This window comes from Pinus tabuliformis, chromosome Q (assembly GCF_031772625.1).
Source record: "Pinus tabuliformis cultivar Carrire ecotype Pingquan chromosome Q, CPIR1, whole genome shotgun sequence".
Taxonomy (NCBI): Eukaryota; Viridiplantae; Streptophyta; class Pinopsida; order Pinales; family Pinaceae; genus Pinus; species Pinus tabuliformis.
Window position 1 is genome coordinate 225,635,912 of NC_142296.1, and position 6,830 is coordinate 225,642,741.

Here is a 6,830-nt window from a genome sequence, read left to right on the forward strand (position 1 = left end):
GGTGGCGAACCAAACGCTTTCCAAGCAGTTGAGGAAAGGATACTCACAGAAGCCCCTTCATCTATGATGGTACCAGCCATGACCATTCTGTATATTTGAGCAATGATTCGAAATGGTACACTAGCCGGTAAGCGGGGTCTGCCTAGTAGATTCCAATCGAAGGAAACAACTAGGTTGCTTGGAGGTGGGACCGAATAGACGGCCGGACATGACTCTGACGAACTTCCTTTCTGTGGTAAAGGAACAGTAGATTGCCCCCATGTTCATTGGAGTTTGTGCTTATGAAGAGAATTTGGACGGTGTCGTTCTTGTTCTCTCCGGTGACTGTATCATCTGAAGATGGATCCTCTGAAGGAAAGACCGGGTCAACTGCCGCCTCGACCTTTTGACTTTAGTCTAGTGTGGATTCAGATGGTTTATCTTCAATGATAGACGCTTCGGCCGACCACAATGGCGTGTCAGCCGGATTTTCAACTAGTGACGGACTCGGCAAGAGTTTCTTATATCCAGGAGGAAGCCGCAACGGTGAAACCGGACGGTCATCCAAAAATCTTTTAGCCTTGTCTAAGAAGGGACAACGGTGGACGGCGTGATCGCCTTCACACAGTTTACAAGGAAATTTACATTTTCCTTTTTGTCTAGGGGCTTCATTTTCACTAGTCGATGGTGTATTTTCAACATAATCATCAGAGGTTGATGACACCGGATTGTGCAAACGAGGAGACCAGTCCCTTAAGATTCAAGGGATGCAAGGACAATCTCGATGATAGTAGTCTCCTTTGCAAATGACACATGGCGATTTAGGCATGGACGGTGCAGTGTGTATATTTTCGCTAGACGATGCTTGGTTGCCCCTTTTCACCTTTGGCTCCTTCTTCTTCTTCTCCTTCTTCTTCTTGGTTACTTGATTTTTGGCTTTACTAGCTTCATCAAGTGAAGAGGAAGGAGGGGAGGAAGAATTGGATGAAGTAGAAGGTTGGGGGGTAACTCTGGTATCGTTTAGTTTCCGACTTGATTGTTCAGGAATCACGGTGTTCTGAACGATAGAGGTTGAGAAGAGCCATACGGGCAAGCTGATTGTCAATCCTGGAAGCGACAATGTGGCCATATGGGGTGCACCAACATCTCCCCAAGAGGAGAAAGGACTAGGATTTCCCCCAAAGGGAACTCCTTGGTTGGTGGACTTCATTTTTCTCAACCTAAGACCAACGTAGGAAAGGTGATATTTATTTTGATTAAAATAAATTTTATACGCTTTGACACAACTTGTTTTTTCAATTCTTAAGAGTCGAGAAAAAACAAAAGATGACTCTAGTCGCCTTCGATTTTTAATGAGCCTGAAGTGACAAGTGCTCAGATAGACCTTTTCCTTTAAGGAGTCTGAAAAAGAATGAAAGAGACTTCTCTGGAAATCTAGACAGAGGGATTACCAAACCAATCGCAAAACTACAGAATACTTTTTACGGTACGACAGTCAATCTTCCCGAATGCTGTGTTTAGTGCATTGCGATCGATAGGGCGGCAGACACGGCTTCCTATGGATAAAGGATAAAGCCTATTGTGGTCTCCCAATATATACTCGATGGTACATGGGAGCACAAGTCCGTACTGGCACTTATCATCTCAAAGTGGAGGAATCACCCAACCAACAATGAAAACAACAGTTACCAGGCTTTACGACGCCGGAATACGTCTCTAGCCTAGACTTCTAAATGTTGTGCGTTAGGTTCCAAAGCGTTTTTAGATTCATTAAATTTATTTTACAGTTGATCTTGCTTAAGAAATTTGCCTCTCAGGTTCACTGCGTGATGTAGATCTACAATTCCTAAAATGCAATCTAAGATGATAAACAATCGTTTAATCTTCTTTTTTGCAATGAAAATCCTAGCTACTAAGGAAAGAGAGATGGTATTCTTTCAACATAGAGAAGAGAGAACACACTATATGCACTGTCCTAAATCAAACCAAAAAACAGTCTAAATGCAAATGCACATGCATGTATTTGTTTTCAGCCTTATTAATGTGTGAATGATAAAAAGAAAGCTAAGTGCAAATCTGAATTATTTTTCAAAGCGAAATTACTAACAAGTTTCTTTTCAAGACAAAATGAAGGCAATGACGACACTTTGCGATTTGAAATTGAAAACTTGCTTTCGACACTTGAAAAACTACTAATTCAAATAAAATACAAGAGTAACAGTGTAATCGACTATCAAGAACAATCAAATTCTCTTCTATGACTGAAAACGACACTTGCGACACTTTCAAATCAAGAAATGACAGTTCAATTATGCTACTTCTTTGTAAGAGAGAACTGAAAATGGATCACAATACATAAAATTTTTTATAGTTCTTTGTACAATGGAGGTGGAATAATGGTAAGGAAGGGGGTTTCAACAGAGGTATACTGACTACAGACAGCAAAACCCCTGAATAGAGCTGAAAAGAGTGAACACAGAAACCAAAATCTAAGAGCAGAATAGGCCTTGTCTGATCAGCGCACCTGTAATATAGGGAAAGTGAGATGCAACGCACCTACTACACTCGGGAAGTGCGATGCATCCAGATTCCAAAGAAGAGACAGTGCGATGGTCCAGGGATGAGACTTCAACTGGGTTCCGGGTCACAGTTTGCAGCTCAATTCAGGGATTTAGGCCGAGCAAGTGGTAATCAGTAAATAAATCACAAGGGTAGATCTAAGGAGGTTACTAGAGCCACCACAAGGGAAATTAGAGAGCTTGTAAATCGATTGTTCAGTTCATAAACAAAACCCGGAGATAGACTGAAGCAACATTGATCTACTTTGCACTTGCATAGAAAATGCAGTTCGAAGGCTAGCTGGCTTGACTTCAGGCTCCATCTGTAAGTTTACAAAGCAAACAAATGTAGACAAACAAACAATCTATTTTCTCCCCAGTGGAGTCACCATTTTGTTATCGGGAAATCTAGTGTCTATGCAGAGCTGCTAGTCCCACTAAGGCTGGTAGCTACCTTAGAAACAAACAAACTAATACCACTTTCGTTTTCCTTTATGAGAAGTAGATAAGAGGGGAAAGAAGGAGACCAACCTCTCTCTTGCGCTTGGTTCCTCTGCTTGATTCCTCTCCCTTCTGATAGATCTTTGCCACTCGTTTCCTTGTCTGCCCAGCTTCAAAGAGCACCTGTAGAATCAAAGCAACATAACACTATCCAAGAACATAGATCTACTATCATAAACAATATAGGACCAGATATATATTGACCACACAAATGCATATATCATCAATCATACAAGAATGTGGAGGAAAAATTGAATAGCTTTATTAATAATCAAGAATATCAAAGAGGATTAAAACCAATTGTTCTGACCCAGCATCATCCTCTCAGCAAGAAAGCCCTTCTTCACCTCATGAAAAGCTTAGATCACCCAACACTATGATGTTACACCAAGAAACCAGCAACACTTCCTTACAAGATACAAAATTCCAGCCTCTGGATCTCTGGGATGAGGGATCCATATATAGATGTTTGCAAGGGGGGTGAGTCAACTTTTGAGATTTGATTAGTGTCCTCTCTCTGATAGTTCTTGATTCCACTTGGAGATTGATGATCTCTTACTCATCCCTGGGCGAATGCAGAGGGGCAAGTGTCACAGGAGAAGTTTCTGGAAGATTCCATGATCCTCCACCTTGCAGATTGACCCTGCCATTTGTCCACTCTCGCCCATCACACCCTATAGAAGGGCTTTTCAGTATGCATCGCACCTCCTGTGTGTATTTAGGTGGGATGCAACACACTTTGACCATGGAGCAGGTGAGATGGTCCAGTTTTGACCAGTTCTGAGTAGCTTTTCATGAAGAACTTCTGGGAGAAGATGTAATCAGTTGACCTTGTTCTTTTAGAGGTTGGAACAACACTTTTAGGGACTTAAGAGCCCTTGGTTTATGGACATTTATGATTGGGGTTGTAGTGCCGAAAAATGTCTATAACACCATTTCAGCCCTCCAGTTCATGACTAAAGCCACAAAAACCTCTGCAGCCACCATTCAAAACCAGTCTGCAACCTGAACCATAAATTCCAGGTATTTCGACACAGAACCAGAATGAGCCTCTCAAATTCAAAAGTATACAATAAATTCAAGAAACAACTAATTGAATTTAATAAATTTCCGTTGAATTGAGAGTATTTCCCCTCAAAAACTAAAAACCCTTATCCTACAAATTGTTAATACCCTATCCTTGTACTAGAGTTTCCAAGACTCCATTTTCACGAGCTGTATAAGCCCAATCCCCTTATTTATCACAAATATGGCTGCCCCAACCTCTTTGGATATCAGACTAGTCTCAACCCCTCACCTGGACATTGACCATTTGGCCCTGGTAGACGGGGATTTTCAAATTAAAGACACAACCACCCTAGGTCACCTTCTGAGAATCTACTGCTGGGCCAAGGATAGGTTCCTAAACCATGCTGATGATATTAACCTTTGGGAATCCAATTTTCCAAATATACAGTCCCAGAAGTTCACCCATTCCCAGACATAATACATTTTTGTCATGCCTGTTATGTTCCAAGCAATAAGGCTATTGAGGCACCAAACCATGAGATATTATTCACCATTATTGCTGAATCCATCAACCAGATGCTGCAAATCCAGCCTAGTCCTAATCTGACTCCTTTTTCCATTGGAAACCTATTGGACATGCACATCACACTGGACCTAGTCAAAATCAAACAAATATTCCAAAATTTCATCATTGAGGAGAGACATACTCCTAAAGGCATTCCATCCTATGCTGCCACTATTTTTTTAGAGACTGGCAGGAGAATAATCACCATGCTCTCATACATCCTAGGATACACATCTGATGAGTATGTGGATGAGGTCATCATGGCCTTCTTATCCATTTTCACTCCAGGCAAGCCTCTTGCTGTCATGTATGATTATGCACATTTCATTGCAGACAAAATGCATGAACAATTCACTAGATTGCCCACTGAAAGACTTTTCAAATACTCTTCAATGTTGTTTCATATGTTCCTGTATTTCTAGACAGATAAGTTCCCTTTGAGGATCCAGAAATTGGACACCCAGGGAAAGGAGAGATCAGTCATCTACTGGACACCCTTGGTCCACAAGTTTTCCACCTCATTCACCTACAAAGACTTCATAGACTCTTTTGTATACCCAGTCGTGAACATGCTGACTTCTAGGACTCAGCCTAGAATCAACCCAGAGATTAAGAGAGTACTGTAATTAGCCAAGAACAACCAGGTGGGAGATTGGTACTTGTACCAAAACCACACAGAGATCAGGATTTATGGCTGTGAGCCAACCCCCTATAAGTTTCCTAAATACCTCCCTATGAGGATATTTTCTCTTGAGTACTTTAGGAAAATCATCAGCTATGATGAGATCAACTTCCTAGCCTATAGAAAGAAAACAGAGTTCAAAGTGGAGAACCAGATGGGCCCATTTATTTGCAAAAACCTAGAAGCTAGACCAGAGGCCGACAGGTTATTTCAACTAATGAAATTCAAAAATAGTTTCATCTGGCACTATGACCCTCATGGGGTCATAAACAAGCTCAGGCTCAAAGTCAAGTTGGAAGCATACATCCACCACCCAAGGCCTGACATTGAATAGTTTGCTAACCAGAAAGAGTGAGTGGAGAACACCTTGATTGACATGGACAACACTGTTGTGTATATAGAGAACACACTTATTGATTTGGAGAGACAATTTTATCACAACTCTTTACTGCAGGTTCCAGAACAAGGAGGGCCAATGAACATTCCTCTTGTCATATAGATTTCAGTAAATGGGGAGAAGAATCCTAAGAGGAGTAGGGATGAGGCATCTAGCTCTGCCATGGAGACTACTGATGAGCTGGTTGAGCCAAGCAAGAGGACCAAATTGAATCCTGTCTTTGAACATGAGGATAACATTGCATTAGAAGAAATAATTAACACTGAGGCAATGAGGTAGAAAGGTAAAGAAGAACCCGCATCAGAGGAGACACAACAACCCTCGACATCCAACACACAGTGGATAGATATACAACCCAGTATGGAGATTTCTTCCTATGTCAGGCCAGCTGACAAGGAAAGGGACATCAAAGACAAATTTAAAGAAATAAAAATGAGAAATGAGAGACTGAAGGTGGAGACATATGTTCAATATATCAAGCTCACATCGCCAAACCAGACTAGACTGATGCCAGCCTTTGACATCAAAGAAGGTAAAATGCAGGTCTCATTATTGCAGCCCATTGTACAATAACCAAAGACCTCAGCAGACCACAAGAAGAAAAATTTTGATGTCTTGGCTAGGGATGTTTATCCCATTGATTAGATAGAGTTTCAAAAGCTAGTTGGAGAAATGATCTACTCCACCCTCACAACAAAGGCCATGGCTGCTTACAAGCTGCAGGATTCATTAGACAATATAACAACTCAATTCAAGTTGGAGAGAGCCCGTCATAGGCTAAAGACACCAGGATAAAGTCCTTGGAGGACTTGGTTATTGAATTGGGCCATGACCCAAGTGATGTAAAGGCCACAGAGAAACTGATCAAGAAGAAGAATGATGACATAATAGCCCTCAAGAAACAAATCAAGTTGCCTCATTTAAAGCACCCACAAAAAAAGGAAGTCCTAGAAAGCCAGACCAATCATGAGGAGATGATGGACTTAGTGCTGCAACTTAATGATCAATTAAAGGAGATGGAGAAGGAGTTGGATAGCTTGATCCAGCTCAAACAAACCAACATTGATAATGCTCCTGCAACTGTCATTCTGACAATGACCACAAATGTACCTTCTACTCTGGCAGCAACATTGGCTCCTA